The sequence below is a fragment of the Hyaena hyaena genome, unplaced genomic scaffold (assembly GCF_003009895.1).
Source record: "Hyaena hyaena isolate Hyena2069 unplaced genomic scaffold, ASM300989v1 scaffold_76, whole genome shotgun sequence".
In the NCBI taxonomy this organism is placed as follows: domain Eukaryota; kingdom Metazoa; phylum Chordata; class Mammalia; order Carnivora; family Hyaenidae; genus Hyaena; species Hyaena hyaena.
This window is the reverse complement of record NW_024080709.1, coordinates 682009-698834: the sequence shown is the minus strand read 5'-3', so window position 1 is coordinate 698834 and position 16826 is coordinate 682009. Positions and strand designations below refer to the sequence as shown.

The window sequence follows — 16826 nt, the reverse complement described above, 5'->3', positions numbered from 1 at the left end:
TCCTAGAAAAGGTGCTGAGTCAGTCTCTAGTGCTGGTCACAAGACAACCCAGGCAGGGGACACAGGGCATCGTGAGATTAAACATGATCAAGCAAACATTACTGATCACCTTCTACTCTTAAAAGTGGCTTCAGAGGGTAGAGCCAGGCTCCAGAACCCATTTCCTCCCAGATACAGGGAGAATTAACAACACCTTCAATCCTTGGCAAATGAACCCTGAGAAATCAGACCATCAGACCTGCTGACGGGCAACCCAAAGTGGCAGGCATTTCTGAAACCCGTTCCCTGCATCCAGCCCTCTCCATCTGCACCTTCCCAAAGATCTCCCTAGATCTCGTCTCCCCCCCCCGCCCCCAAGCCACTTTCACAGTGATCTTCCTGATGCACTGAGCTGCTGATCACTCTGCAACTTAACGCTCTCCCACTCTGGAAGTTTCTTAAAAAGTCCAACATGAATTTGCCACGTGATCGGCACACCAGTCATTGGAATACACCCGAGAGAACTCAAAGTCTGTGTCCCTGAGAGACAGACCTGTGAACGTTCATGGCAGCATGAACCTAGTGGCTAAAAAGTGGAAGCGATCCCAATGCCCATCATGTGGTGGATGGATAAACAGGTGGTCTAATCATACAATGGAATATCATCGAGCCATAAAGACACTGATGTACAGGTGACACAAGCTATGACACAGATGGCCCTTGAAAATATGGTGCCGAGTCAGACACAAAAGTCCACGTATTGTAGAACTGTGTTTACACAAAACGTCCAGAGTAGGTAAATCCATAAAGTCGCAAAGCAGATCGGCAGGAGCTGGGGGTGGGGGTGGGGTGACTGCACATCGTCATTTGGGTTCTTAACCAGATTAGCGTGTTGTTTACATAATACTGTCAATTTACTAAAAATGTTTCAAAAGTTTACCCTCAAAATGGGTGAATTTTTGGCACACAAATATTATCTCAATAAAGTCGTGTTTAAAAAGCCAGTGCCCTGGGGCGCCTGGGCGGCTCAGTCAGTTAAGTGTCCGACTTTGGCTCAGGTCATGATCATGCAGTTCGTGGGTTCGAGCCCCGCGTTGGGCTCTGTGCTGACAGCTCAGAGCCTGGAGCCTGCTTGGGATTCTGTGTCTTCCTCTCTCTCTGCCCCTCCCCTGCTCAGGCTCTGTCTCTCTCTCTCAAAAACAAATATTAAAAAAAAAAAAAAAAAAGCCAGTGCCCTTAGATAAGAGTGGTGCTCCAGAGCAACACGCCCAAGGCCTCCCGTGACCAGCCTTGCTCACCTCCCAGCCTCGGCACTCAAGTGTCCTTTACTCCAACGTGCCAGTGACCCTGTAAGCATATTCTTGCCCTTGTTCGGGCTGCTCCTGCTGCACAGGAGGCCTTCCTTTCTTTGTTTCCTGACCACTTCCCTGTCCCTCAGTCTGAGATGACACCTCTTCCAAGAAGACCTCCCCGTGGTAAGGGAGCCAGAGATGGCTTGGCTGTAAATCTCCTTCAACACTGTCGAGCTTGCACAGAGAGTTAACCTGGCTAAGGCAGTAGGTCCCAAGAAAAGCCTCCAGCCTCCTCAATAATCTCGCCGCTGCCTCCAAGCTCCTCCCAGATAGAAATTCAGGAACTGTCACTGGTCCTGCCCATCCCCGAGACGGATGCGACCTTCCACGGCCCTGGTCCTGTGGTACCTGTGCTTCCCAGGCGCTCCATCCCAGGTTGGCTGTTTTCAAATGCCTGTGTCTATGCCCCACAGAGGACCATGAAATCCTCAGAGAGTAACACCCAGTTCTGGACTTCTCTTTGTTCAGTTTCTAGACCTCCCAGCTCTCAAGCCCTGAGCTCCTGACACAGAACGTGTAGCTTGTTGAGCTCTGAATAAAGCTACCCCCACACCTAGACCAAGTGGGCTTTTTGATGGGGAAGCTCAATATACGTGCAAAAAATTGGACTTGTTTGTTCATTCATTCAACAAATGCTTTCAGGGTATCTGCTGGGTATCAGACATGATAGCAAGCCCTAAAAATATCACACAGCAACATGTAATATGTAGCACTTCCTCTGTGCCATGCCTTGTTTGAAGCATTGACCTGTATTAACACATTCAGCCCTCACACATCCTAGAGATGGGTTATTTTTATCCCTATTGTACAGATGAAGAAACTGAGGCACACAGAAATTTTAAAACTTGCCCACAGTCACACAGCAGCATATGAGGCAGGGTCTGAACCCAGCACCTACTATTTATTGGGCCAGACACAGTGGCAGTAACTTCCTATATGTGACCTTTGATCCTGACCCTTTCAGGGTTGAGGTAATAGAGGTTAGGTAGACCAGAGTCACACAGCCACTTCGGTGACCCATCAGGGGTTTGAAGGACTATGGGCCTGAGTGTGGGTCTTTTTGCTTCCTGAGGTACAGGAGATGGAGGGGTCCTGAGGGGCTCAGGCGGCAGGGGATCAGGGAAGGTGCTGGAGCACAAATAGCTTGGGGAGACCAGCACGGCCCCCAGGGGAGGAGTGAGAGCTACTCCCAGGCCAGGAAAAAGCTGTGCTAAGGTCTAGGTGGGACGAAGGAGCAGGATCCCTATGATGGAAAGATACACTTCCCACGAATCAGATCTCAAATCCATACACCTGTCCTCCCACCACTGCACACCCCATCTAGAACCATCTCTTCTGGCCCACACTGTCTGTCTCCCTATACTGGAAGAAAGTTTTATTGGGGAAGTGGGGCTTATGTGTTTTGTTTAACATTGTATCTCCAGTCCCTGGATGGATGGATGGATGGATGGATGGATGGATGGATGGATGGATGGATAGGTGGGTGGATGGGTGGATGGGTTGATGGGTGGATAGGTGGATGGGAAGATGGATGGTTGGATGGATAGATGGAAAAGATGGTTGGATGGATGGATGGATGGATGGATGGATGGATGGATGGATGGATGGGACTAAAGAATGCCATTCTTGTGTGTCACTGGGGAACAGAGAGGACAGCAATGACCATATCTAGAGGAACAATTTATATCACAGAAAGATCCTCCCACCCCCAGGGCAAAATGAATGAGATGAACAAGCAAATTCTGTGGATCCTACGCCACCTCCGCTCAATTTTCCTTTTCTTCTCTCCGATTACAGATGGACATCCGGGTGATCTGGTTGAGCCAAATCCTCACAGCAAAAGGCAGAAGTACCAAAACACCATTTAATTTGTCTTTCCTGCTCTCACATTTTCCACCTTGAGGTGGTAGCATGCGCCTCAGCTGCCTGCGAGGGTCACGTTCAGGAGTGTGGAGGCGCTTCGTCCAAGCAAGTCTGACCTCGGAGCTGAGGGCTCAGGGAAGGCCCTTGCAGGGAGAAGGGCCCCGGAAACACGCAGGAGCTCCATCGCCACACCGCCCCCCTTCCAGTACAGCTGTGTTGACTCCTACCTACACCCCCAGCTTCTGCTGTGATTCCTGGCTGCTCTACACCCGTCCAGAAACATCCACATCAGAAACACCCACACATGCGTCTAAAGACAGACAACCTAAGTTGGTCACTGCAACAATATCAGCAGTAGCAAACTCCAGAAGCAAGCCATTTAACTGGCCTGTCCACTGAAGGCCAGCTAGTTAAATAACTTCTAGTGTTTAAATTCTGGTGAAGCCACACTCTTGACGTGGCCAACAGTGGCTGTCCCCGAGGAGAGGGTCTGAGGGACTGAGAATCAGAACAGGAGGGACACTTACTTTCACTCTGCCTGCTTCTGACCTGGTCACGTTGGTGCTGTGAGCAGGCATAGCCATTCCCTCCTCCCACCAAAATATAGTCAATGTAAAAATACTCCTTACTGTTCTTGAGGAAACCATGATAACCTCAAAGCTTAGGACACAGAGAAGAGAAACAGCCGCCGCCCTCGACGCCCCCCCCCCCCCGCCCCCAGAGTGCTTGCTGCCCTGTGTGGAGCTCTTCGGGACAGTGACCCGTCCAATTCCCACAGCAGCCCCGGAGGTGGGCACTGGTACCACCCCCAATGTACAGATGAGGAAAACAGAACGCAGAAGTGAGGAGACTTGCCCAAGGTCACTACGGCCTCCCAAAGGACATGTCCGCTCCAGAACTCAGAAGGCGACCTTATGCAGAATCAGGGTCTTACAGGTGGAATTAAAGGGCCTCCCGATGAGATGACCCGGGACCTGGGGTGCAGCCTAAACTAGTAACAGGTGTTCTTATTTCGAAGAGAAAGGAGAATGAGATCAGAGACGCGGGGAGAAGGCTGCGTAAAGAAGGAGGCAGAGACTGGCGCCTACAAGCCAAGGAGTGCGGGCCAGCACGCGGGGCCAGGAGACGGGCATGGCCCAGGGTCTCCCTTGGAGCCCCCAGAAGGAGCCCACCCCGCCAGTGGCTTGACTTCAGGCCAGTAGAGCCGTGGGAGAACCAATCCCATTGCTTCTGGCCACGACGTCTGCCGCTGCTCGTACGGCCGCCCCAGAGAACAAGCACAGTCTTATCCAGACGGCCAATAGGCACATGAAATGATGCTCAACATCGCTCATCATCAGGGAAATACAAATCAAAACCACAATGAGACATCACCTCGCACTGGCCAAAGTGGCTAAAATAAACAACTCAGGCAACAACAGATGTTGATGAGGATGTGGAGAAAGTGGATCTCTCCTGCACTGCTGGTGGGAATGCAAACTGGGGCAGCCCCTCTAGAAAACAGTGTGGAGGTTCCTCAAAATATTAACACTAGAACGCCCCTATGACCCAGCAAGAGCACTGCTAGGAATTTACCCAAGGGATACAGGGGTGCTGATGCACAGGGACACATGTACCCCAATGTTTATAGCAGCACTTTCAACAATAGCCAAATCATGAAAAGAGCCCAATGTCCATTAACCGACGAATGGATCAAGAAGATGTGGTTTATCTATACAATGGAATATGACTTGGCAATGAGAAAGAATGAGATCTCACCATTTTCAATAACGTGGATAGAAGTGGAAGGTATTATGCTAAGCGACGTAAGTCAGGCAGAGAAAGACAGATTCATATGTTTTCACTCATGAGGAATTTGAGAGACACAACAGATGAACACAGGAGAAGGGAAGGAAACATAAGACAAAAACAGAGAGGGAGGCAAACCATAAGAGACTCTTAAATACAGAGAACGCACTGAGGGTGGCTGGAAGGGGTGAGGGGGGATGGGCTAAATGGGGGATGGGCCCTTGTCGGGAGGAGCCCTGGGCGTCACGTGTAAGAGGTGAATCACCGGGCTCTACTCCTGAAGCCAAGACTACACTGTACGTTAACTAACTTGAATATAAATTTTTAGAAAAGAAAGAAAAAGAGAATGAACACAGCTTCACAGCTAGCAGGTGGCAGGCTGGGACTCAGACCCACGGTCCCTGGGACCCTGAACACTTTGCTTTCGTACCACGGCACTGTTTCTTTTTTCTTTCTTTGAAATACCCACACTTGACACTTGGCGGCACTTCCTTCCAGGAGAACGGGAAGAAAAACATCACCTCCGCAGTGCACTGTGGGGAGAGGCCGAAGTCAGAGTCACGCCCCCTTATACGTGAGGGATGTGCACCCCACTGACACAACCACAGGCTCCTCATTCTGGAATTAGGGACTATGGGTGTCTGTGCCCTCAACTTCCTCCCAGGAGGAGAAATGTGCTCAGGAACAGAGCAAAATAGGAAACCCATTAAAAATGGACTGAGGAGGGGCGCCTGGGGGCTCCGTCTGTTAAGCGTCGGACTTCGGCTCCGGTCATGATCTCACGGTTCGTGGGTTCGAGCCCCGCGTCGGGCTCTGTGCTGACAGCTCAGAGCCTGGAGCCTGTTTCAGATTCTGTGTCTCCCTCTNCAAGAGTCTCTCATGGTTTGCCTCTCTCCCTTTCCCCCACCATTTCCCCCCTTCTTCTCCCCCATGGTCCTCAGTTAAGTTCCTCCTAATCCTCCTATACGTGCAAACATATAATATTTGTCCTTCTCTGCCTGACTTATTTCGCTAAGCATAACACCCTTTGAGAGACATTTTTGTTCACCCTATGGGTGAGTTAATGTCCTGCTTAATTCAAGTCCACTGAGAAAAGTGCATCTAAGCCCTTCTAAGTTCTCAAGCATCTGACTTGACCTTACGAATCTTTAGCAATAAGTATTCACTGCAACCCAGTGAGATGACACATTAGCACTGATGCATCGTGCTTGGTCTGAATTTACTTTGTAAAAATAATTTTTTTAATGTCTTTATTTTATTTTCAGAGACAGAGAGCAAGCGGGGAAGGGGCAGGGAGAGAGGGAGACACAGAATCAGAAGCAGGCTCTAGGCTCTGAGCTGTCAGCACACAGCCTGATGCAGGGCTTGAACCCATGGACTGTGAGATCATGACTTGAGCTGAAGTCAGACACTTAACCGATTGAGCCACCCAGACGCCCCTGAATTAACTTTTTAAAAAGCACGTTTGTGATGATAGAACATTTGGCATTGAGGAGCTGTCCCACCAGGGCGAAGACAAATATACCAAGGACATGGGTAGCAGTCAAAGGGTAAGCAGGATAGTGAAGCCACTCAATACTTCTTGCAGGGGGACTTTAATGCCGGGAACTGGTTTTATGGACGGTGGAGGACTTGCAAAGGCAAACGGGTGACAGAGAACCAAATCCAGATGTTAGCAAAGCAGGAAACCCTCTGGTGGGGGGACAGACTGTGTTGGGCATCCTGGCAGAAGCTGGAACCCTGGGGGGCGCCCCAGTTCCTAGCAATAGAAGGGCTGCTGCTAGAGATGCTTCCTGCCCTCCCAGTGCCGAGAGAGAGGCGAGAACGCTCCTGCTTTCAATCTTTCTCCAGCCAGGGGCCAGAGAAGGAAGGAAAAGAATTTCACTTATAAATGATTAGGTTACGCAGAAGAGAGAAAGAGGTGGCATGGTGGTATTACTAAGATGATCAAAGCAAGAAAACCAGTCCTGAAAGCAGAGCTGTGGTCAGAGGAGCCTGAGAAATATTCTCTGCAGATGTTGGCTTCCTTGTGATACACAGCTGAGTGTAGGAAGGGCAAGAACTGCTTTAAGGATGAGCAGACTCAGGACCTGCCCCGCAGGGGGGTGGCAGTGACCACAGAGCAGGGACAGGGCTGCCACATTCCACATCCTCCCAGGCATTCTTCCTGTTGGACCACAGGCAAGGAAGGTGGACAGTGAGCTAGCAAGGTGAGCCTTCATTAATGCCTCTTTGGTGTGTTTCCTAAGGCTACCCAATGTTTTGTCCTATAGCCAGAAAACACACATCACAAATAAGCCCAAAAAGGAACAGACCCTCCCCGGGTCTGCATACATTTCAGCACATCAATCACGTGTTGAGGATAAAAATTCTTCTCCCCCACCTGGGCATGAAAGAATCCAAATTGGTCTGTGAAAATATGATCCTAAAAAGCTAGGCAGAGAGAACAGATAAAGGCAGAGGTATTCAGCTTTCTCTCTGCTTTTCTTGGCTTTCTCCACCAAAGACTTCCCTCAGGATTGACCATAATTGGTTTTTGTTTGTTTCTGGAGAGGGGATGCATTCTACTGCTTTTTATTATATTTATATTACTACTGAAAAGGAGAAACAGTGAGGGAAAATATTCCTTTTGGCACCACAGCCAGTTCAGAAATACTAATCAGGTGATGAAAAACAGGAATTTAGCCTCTATTACAAAATGCACAATAACTCCCCAGTAGATTATAATGAGGTATAAGGCACAGTAATAGGTCTTATGAAAAACCATATTCAGGCCCTTTTGAAAGGGGGTAATTCGTTTTACTCGAGTGTTTACTCACAGAAGCCTTTTGCAAGGCACAACATTTTAAGCCAAGAGATAAGAATAACAAGCTAGACGGGACCCAAAGCTCATGGCAGAACTCTGGCAACCCAGTGTGAGAAAAAGTCACGTAAGTCTACATCCAATGTAACACAAGTATTTTCCGAACGTGTGTTGTGTACAGAACAATGTGCTAAGCTAAAGTAGAAGCCTGATAAAGTACCTGGTCCATAAGCTCTCGATCTTGATGGGAAGGCAAAACTTCTGGGGATTAAACAGTGAGGGAGACAATAGGAGTCAACAAATAAAAGCAATGACATTCTAGATTAGAAATTCCCCCTTTCCCATTTGAAGTGAGGAAATCTCTAAAAAGCAGGGAGAATCATATTCTATTTTTTAGTGAAAATAATATACCTTTAAGAGTTACATTCCTTGGCATTTTGGAATAATACAACTAAGGCCTTAGAAATATATGTCTCATTCTTTTAAGAATTGGCATTCGTGTCAGCACTCTTTGGTTAACTGTATGAAATTAAAGGCCTAAGTCAGACTTATAAACAGATTTTACCACTCTGAAATGATTATACAAGTTAGCCACTTGTTAAATAATTGAAAAATCAATCTTCTATAGACCTTTTTGGCTTCCATGGGTAGGCCTTTTTTTTTCCAGTTTTTTTTTTTTTTTAAGTTCTCAGTTCAAAATTGGGTTATAGATTTCCAGTTTCAGCTTCTACATATGAAAAGATTGAAAGTTACTACTCCTGCGGTGCCTGGGTGGCTGAGTCGGTTAAGCGTCCGACTTCGGCTCAGGTCAGGATCTCATGGTTTGTGGGCTCGAGCCCCATGTCAGGCTCTGTGCTGACAGCTCAGAGCCTGGAGCCTGTTTCAGATTCTGTGTCTCCCTCTGTCTCTGACCCTCCCCTGCTCACGCTGTCTCTCTCTCTCTCTCTCTCTCTCTCAGAAATAAATTAAAAAAAAAAATGGACTGAGGCGATGGGCTTGGAATAGGGGAACCAAGCAGCCTGTGATCAGAACCAGGCAGAGAGAGACCCCCCCCGCCCCGCCCCTCCCCCTTGGGGCTGGCCCGCACAACCACCACTATTTTAAGGGACGATTTTGGGACTGACAGACAGATGGGCTATCTCGAGGCATCTGCTTCAGGGGAAAAGGCAGGCTTTCCCGGCAGCCCCGGGAGATTTATAGGGCCAGATGCCCATCTTGGGGCCTCTCCCCCCCAGGTCCCCAGGAGAGAGGCAGCGGGCTCCAGGGGAAGGCTTGGAGGCTGCCGGGGACCTCTGGCCCCAGACATTCCCATCGGAAACACACGGCCTCCAAGCGTGGGAAGCAGAGAGAGTGACTGCTATGGGCACAAAGAGGGCTTATGCGGGCACCGCGAGCTGACCCTCGACTTCCTCGCTTGCCCTGCCTCCTTCCCGGGCCTGAGCCTGTATCTGAGCAGAGTCCTCCGAAGATGGGCAGCTCTGCCCTCCCTGCTTATTCCGCCCACACCACCCTCTTCCTGCCTGATCCATTCTCTTTCTTCTTTCTTTTCCCACTGAGGTGAAATTCACACAACACAAAATTAACCACATGACGCGAACGCATTCGCAGCATTGTGCACGTCTTGTTCCAGAATATTCCTATCAGCCCCAAATAAAACCCCTACCCATTCAGCAGGCACTCCTCACTCCACCCCTCCCCGACTTGCTGGCAGCCACCCATCTGCTTTCTGTCTCTACGGATTTACCTATTCTAGACCCGTCACATAATTACAGTTGTACAGTACGTAGCCTTTTGTGTCTGGCCTCTTTCACTTAGCATGATGTTTGTGGAGGTCACTGCTATTGTGATCTGTATCAGAACTCTGTTTCTTTTTATGGCCGAGTAATAGTCCATTGTACAAACAGACCATATTTTGTGTATCCGTTCACCCACTGATGGGCATTTGGGTTGTTTCCACCTTTTGGCTGTTGAGAATAGTGCTGCTCTCAACAACCAAGTACAAATTTTCGTTGCGTACTCGTTTTCAATTCTTGGGGATACATACCCCAATCTATTCTTTTTTTTTTTTAATTTTTATTTATTTCTAGGAGAGAGAGAGAGATAGACAGTGTGAACAGGGGAGTGTCAGAGAGAGAGGGAGACACAGACTCTGAAACAGGCTCCAGGCTCTGAGCTGGCAGTCAGCACAGAGCCCGACGCGGGGCTCAAACCCACGAACCGCGAGATCATGACCTAAGCAAAAGTCAGACGCTTAACCGACTAAGCCACCCAGGTGCCCCAATCTATTCTTTTTTTTTTTTAATTTTTATTTATTTCTAGGAGAGAGAGAGAGATAGACAGTGTGAACAGGGGAGTGTCAGAGAGAGAGGGAGACACAGACTCTGAAACAGGCTCCAGGCTCTGAGCTGGCAGTCAGCACAGAGCCCGACGCGGGGCTCAAACCCACGAACCGCGAGATCATGACCTAAGCAAAAGTCAGACGCTTAACCGACTAAGCCACCCAGGCGCCCCATACCCTAATCTATTCTTGAAACGGCATCTTGAAAGTCACCTCCTGTATGATTTTCTCTGCCTCTACACCTCCCTGTACTTAAGCTGGAGGCCTTTCTACTGCATTCCCCCTCTGGGGCTGCCATGGGCAGTGGTAGAAGTAGTACACTGCATAACCCTAAGGGGACCCATTCACACTGGTCATTTTAGATTTGTCTATTTATTAAAACAATCTTGCAGCAGATAGAGGGAAAGTGCCTTGAGAAAGGGGTGCCTTTTTCTATTTCTCTATAGGCATCACATGGTCTAGTGAGCCTGGCTCTGAGACTCTAAAGGTTCCCTCCATTGTTGTACTTAATTTCACTGTGATCATTGCTTCAACCTGAACACTTTTCAGCGGGGAAGGGTACAGATTATTTGGAATAGTAATGGGCCATTTGTGATGTAACAGGCAGAGTTTTTCTCTTCTATCTTAGTAAAACTTATGCTACGTTATATTATTTACAATAGCCCAAAAGTAGAAACAATAAAGACATCTGTCAACTGCCAAATGGGTCAACAAAATGTGGTGCATCCATACAGTGGAATATTGCTGAGCCATAGAGAAGAAATAAAGCCCTGACACCTGCCACAAGGTGGATGGAGGCTGAAGCCACTGGGCTCAGGGCAAGAAGCCACAGTCACCAAGGGCCACAAATCATCTCATTCATTCCATTGATAGGAAATTTCCAGAACAGGCAAATGTAGGGACAGAAAGTAGATGAGCCTTCCCGTGAAACTGGAGGCAGGGTGGTGGTGGTGGGTGGTGGTGGGAAGGGACTACTCACAGGCACACAATTTCTTTTTGGGGGGAGAGAAATATAAATTAGATGGTGCTGTGGTGCATCAGTTAAGCGTCTGACTTAGGTTCAGGTCATGATCTCACGGCTCATGGGTTCAAGCCCTGTGTTGGGCTCTGTCCTGACAGCTCAGAGCCTGGATCCTGCTTCAGATTCTGTGTCTCCTCCTCTCTCTTGCCCCTCCCCTCTAGTCATACTTTGTCTCCATCTCTCAAAAATAAATAAATGTAAAAAAAAAATAAGAAAAATTAGATGGTGCCGATGGCTATATAATCCTGTAAATTCACTAATGACCAGGAAACTGCATCCCTTAAATGGATTAATTGTGGTATAGAAGTTATACCACAGTAGGGGTACCAGGATGGCTCAGTTGGTAAGTGTCCAACTCTTGATTTCAGCTCAGGTCATGATCTTGCAGTTTGTGGGATGGAGCCCCGAGTCAGGCTCCGCCCTGAGAGCAAGGAGTCTGCTTGGGGTTCTCTCTCTCTCTCTCTCTCTCTCTCTCTCTCTCTGCCCCTCCTCTGTTCATGTTCACATGTGTGTGCACATGTGCTCTCTCTCAATATAAATAAACGTTTTCAAAATACAAAAATTATACCACAATAAAGCTTTTTTAAAAACACTATGTTAATTTTACACCATCTCTGAATTAAGAGATCGGGCTCCTTAGACAGAGCTATTCGTTTTTCAGGGGTTACAAAACTGCTTTTCGCACTTCTGTTACCAGCCTGTGAGCCGCTGGAGGTCAAGGGCAGGCCTGATTGCAGGTGCCAGGAACGATGCTTGACACATAGGAGGTACTCAAGAAATACTTATTGATTTTCATCTCTCTCTCTCGGTCTCTCAAGGCAATTGAGATGGAAACAATGGTAAACACTTGTGTCTGTGTTCACACAATCACTTGGCAAACAAGTCCTGACCCCCCACTACATGCCAGCCACTGGAAACCCCAAGTTCACTAAGACCTACTTAGTCTGCTTTTGAGAGGCTTATGATCCACTGTGGGAGTCAGATGGGCAAACAATGACTTCAAGAAGTCAGCAAATGCTGGGGGCGCCTGGGTGGCCCAGTCGGTTAAGCGTCTGACTCTTGATATCCGCTCAGGGCATGATCTCACAGTTTGTGAGTTCGAGCCCTGCATGAGGCTCTGTGCTGACAGCGTGGAGCCTGTGTGGGATTCAGTCTCCCTCTCTCTCTCTCTGACCCTCCCTCACTTGCTCTCTGTCTCTCATAATAAATAAAATAAGCTTTAAAAATAGTGAGCAGGGGCACCTGGGTGGCTCAGTTGGTTAAGCGTCTGACTTCAGCCAGGCCATGATCTCATGGTTCATGGGTTTGAGCCCCACGTCGGGCTCTGTACTGACAGCTCAGAGCCTGGAGCCTGCTTTGGATTCTGCATCTCCTCCTCTCTCTGCCCCTCTCCTACTCACTCCCACTGTCTCTCTCTCAAAAAATGAACATTAAAAGAAATTTTTTTAAAATAGAGTATTGTATAAGAGAATTGGCTTCACTGCTGCCTGGGAGATGGGAAATCTTCCCAGCTGAAGTGATGTTGAGTTACACGGAGGAAGATGTGCTATATTTCCCCAGAAGGAGACACCACAAAACCAGAGCATCTCAAGCAGGGGGTCTGGGACACAGTACGTCCAAGATGGAGGGGACACAGTCCAGGGGCAGAGATCTGCCAGTCTGGGGCTGGCATTCCAGGATCGCTCAGCTCAGGGACCAGGAGTGCGCCTCACCTCACACCCACCCCTAAGCATGCCTCCCTCCCCTCCTTCCCCCCGGCCTCGGGGTCCGGCTTTGGGTGTGCAAGTCTGCAAGGGAGGCTTCTGAGGAGATGAAGTCCCTCCCCCGAAGCTGGCCTGAAGACTCTCAGGGGATGCCCAGCCCCCCACGGACCAGCTATTTCGGCCCTGATCCCAGACACAAGCTCGTGGTTTACGGCCAGGGAGCCAGAGGCCTGCAGGCTGACCATAAAAGGAGAAAACCAAGCCAGGGACTGAGAGCAGACCCAGGCTCGCTGCTTCTCGTCCTTCCCATGCCTGGCTGCGGCGGGACCAGGCGAGAGGGCAGCGGCCAAGCCCGTGTCCCTGTAGGGTCACCGCCACCCCCACCCCCCCCAACAGCCAGTGAAGAATGGAGGACACAGCCTCCATTGTGTGAAGAGTGCTAGCCTACCTAATGGCACACGTGAAGGCAGCTGTCAGAATGTTCCAGACCCACAGTGAATATCAGGGCTGGGCCTTAACCGTGGGTCCTTGACAGAGGACAGCAAACACCTGTTGCACCGTGTTCCCCACCCACTGTTCAAATTAACCCTTGCAGCAACTGGGGCAGTCATGGTGGTTACCCTTGTGTGCCAAGAGAGGAAACTGAGGCACGAAGGAGTGGGTGCACTGGCAGAACAGGGATTCGAACGCAGCTCAAGAGCCCATGCCCAAACCTACCACCCTATAGGTCAGGGTCCTTCTCTTTCTCTGGCTTTGATCTTCCACATTCTCCCCCAGCAGAGTGGGTAGCAAGAGGTTCTGCGTGGGAAGAGAGATACTCTGAGGGCTGTGTTGGACCCCAGCAGGAATTTTCCAGACCTCCACGGAGCTCTGACATTTTTTTCTTTTTGAGTTTATTTATTTTGAGAGTGAGTGAGCAGGGGAGGGGCAGAGAGAGGGGGAGAGAGGAAGAGAATCCCAAGCAGACTCCTCACTGCCAGCGCAGAGCCTGATGTGGAGCTTGAACCCACGAACTGCGAGATCACGACCTGAGCTGAAATCAAGAGTCAGATGCTTAACTGACTGAGCCCCCCAGGCGGCCCAGCTCTGGCATATTTAATAGCAGACATGGCCAGCTGACGGGCGGGACATGGGAACACCCATAGTTTCTCTCTTGGGTTTCAACTCCTACCTGCTCCATTCTCCCTCATTCTCTCTGCTCCATTCTCCTTCCTTCAGCCCCCCCAGCTTATGGGTCCCATATCCACCTCTGGTGTTAAGCCCCTGCCCCCTCCCCCACCCTCCCAGCCTCTGACAGGCCCCAGGGTCCACCTCGCAGCTCTCTGGGACTCCCTTCCTTTTTTTTTTTTTTTTTAAATATATTTTTTAAAGTTTATTTATTCTGAGAGAGGGAAGGGGAGGGGCAGAGAGAGAGCGCGAGGGAGAGAAAGAATCCCAAGCAGGCTCCATATTGTCAGCACAGAGCCCAACGCAGGGCTCGATCCTACAAATTGCGAGATCAAATCTGGGCCGAGATCAAGATCTGAGCTGAGATCAAGAGCTGGAGGCTTCACTGACTGAGCCGCTGGGCGCCCCCTGCAACTCCCGTCCGTGGCACACATATTTGTGCAGCGGTATGATGAATCTCTGCCTTCCGCCTCTCCTCGCTGTCCCCACAGAGCAGACTGTGCCCCCACCACCACACACAGCTGGGTCTCAACACTGTTGAATCAAAAGGTGAACAGGGAACCCGATTCCCTCTGAGGCTGGAGGACACAGAGGCTGGAGGCTGGAGCGTGCGTTTCTCATCAGCAAACTGCAGCCACAGCTTCCCGAGTCCCTTGAGCATGTGTGCTCCTTCAACTCAGTACTTCCTGCTTGTTAAAAATACACCCTCCCTAGCTCTCTCCCCTCCGTGTAAGACACTGCGCAGCGGTCCATCAAAGGCTCGTAAAAGAATCAGATGATCCTTTACACTCCCTCGTTTCCTGGCAAAGAACGTGAACTCAGGATGACTCAGCACCAACTGACTCGTCACCACGTGTCAGTGAGGACCAGCCGGGTGGCCCACCCGCCTCCCCCTGCCAGGCCACACACGGAGCCGAGAGCCACTGCAAACCCCCCAAAGGGCCGAAATCCATGCATCTGGGCCCCTCTCGGGGGCGCATTGCGGGAGCACAGTCCCTGCAGCAGAGTGGCTTGCAATGACCTCCTGGCTCCGCCTCTCAAGTCGCTGTTCTTCTGAGGAGCACGGGATAAAAATCCACACCCTTCACGGATACGGGAACAGTGATGTAAGGCTGGTGCACAGAGCTCCCAGTGACCCACGGCCCGCTGGAGAGCTCAGCGCTCTCTGTGATCATCACCCGGGCCATCATCAACGTCATCTGACGCAGTGAGCTGGCCAACAGGTTCTAGACGGCAGTCTAGACAACCCCAGGAAGACCGGGTATTAGGCCACGTCCAGCCCTTTTTAATGAGGAGGCCTAAGTCAGTCCCTTAGCCTCCTGGGGCCTCGGTTTCCTGGTCTGTTAAATGGGGGTAACAGCACAATGAGACCACACTGCCACCGACGGAAGATAAATATTTTGAGGGCGGCAGAGGGTGACATCTCCAGCTGGGCACTGGACTCTAGGGCCAAGTCACCCGGAGCGCCGAGTCCCCTTTTTATGTAATGGGGAGGCTGCTCTACGGCAGGGTGCTGTCCCGCATGGTGCTGGAGAGGGCCGAGCCGTGCGGGCTTTACAGAGCAGGGAGCCGGGGCAGGGGTGTGGGTGGAGGGGAAGCGGGTGCCCTTCCTCTCTCTGCCAGGTTTGTAGAGCTGCCTTTGGAAGGTGGGGAGCCTGAGCCGCCGCCCCCACCCCAGGCCCGCCAACCACAGACAGGGGTGCAACTGAGTGTGGGAACTTGCAAAGCAAGGGAGCCTGGAGGTTAGGTCATCCCACCTCCCAGATGGCTCTCCGGCTTCGAGAGGGTTCCAGCTGACAGAGGCCAGCTGGCCGCTCTTTCTTTAATCGCTTGAGAGTGGCCGCTTGGCGCTCATTCCAGGAGGACACAACACGTCCAGACGCTGTCTGGCACGGGGTCGCACATCCTGAGCGCCGCACTCGGCACGTCAGGACGGAATCCTAGGTATGTGCCTTCCACACCCTTCTCCCCGACCCCCACCTGCAAACCACCGCAGGGGAAGGGGAGACCCAAAGTGCTTTGTCAGGGATGGTGCTTTCCCCACATTTATCATGTTAATTTACCCCAGTCAACAAACTGCCCCAGGTCTTCAACACCCTGACCTGTAGGAAGACACGCCTTCCGGGAGCAAACAGCCTTCCGTGGGACAGTAGGTGGCTCAGTGCAGCAGCTAGGCCCACCCACTGACCAGGCGAGCCTTCGGCTTGGGAGTCAGATAAACTCAAGTTCAAGTCCAGCTCTGACATGTATGGGACCTTTGGGAAGCTCTCTCCGAGCCTCAGTTTCCCCAGCTATAAAATGAGGCTAATAATAGCACCAGCAAGGGGCACCTGGGTGGCTCAGTCAGTTAGGTGTCCAGTTTCGGCTCAGGTCATGATGTCACAGTTCATGGGTTCGAGCCCCACGTCGGGCTCTGTGCTGACAGCTTGAAACCTGGAGCCTCCTTCAGATTCTGTGTCTCCCTCTCTCTGCCCCTCCCCCATTCGCTTCTCCCCCCAAATAAATAAATGTTCAAAAACTTTTTTAATAATAGCACCTGTTTCCTTACGTTGTTGGATTATCTGACAAGTCACATAAACAGAGGCCCATGTGCACATGCACACACAGAAAGGAATGGAGGGAAAATAATGAAAATTTTCGAAATTCATGAAAACCAGCGAGGAAAATGTTACGGGGAAACGTAAAAACTTTGTTGGCTTTCCTGGCTTCGTAACTTAGTGCTCTTCCTATTCTAGATTACATATGTGGGCACTATGATAGTTTCAAGGCTTATTATTTTTTTTTTAATTTATTTCTAGGAGAGAGAGAGACA

At 50.2% G+C, this 16826-nt stretch overlaps 1 protein-coding gene across 1 annotated transcript in view; it reads right to left on the bottom strand.

The window, feature by feature from the left end:
- Positions 1–16826, bottom strand: part of MYH11 (myosin heavy chain 11) — a 109539-nt gene that overhangs the window by 75273 nt on the left and 17440 nt on the right. The gene's annotated exons all lie outside the window — the stretch shown is intronic.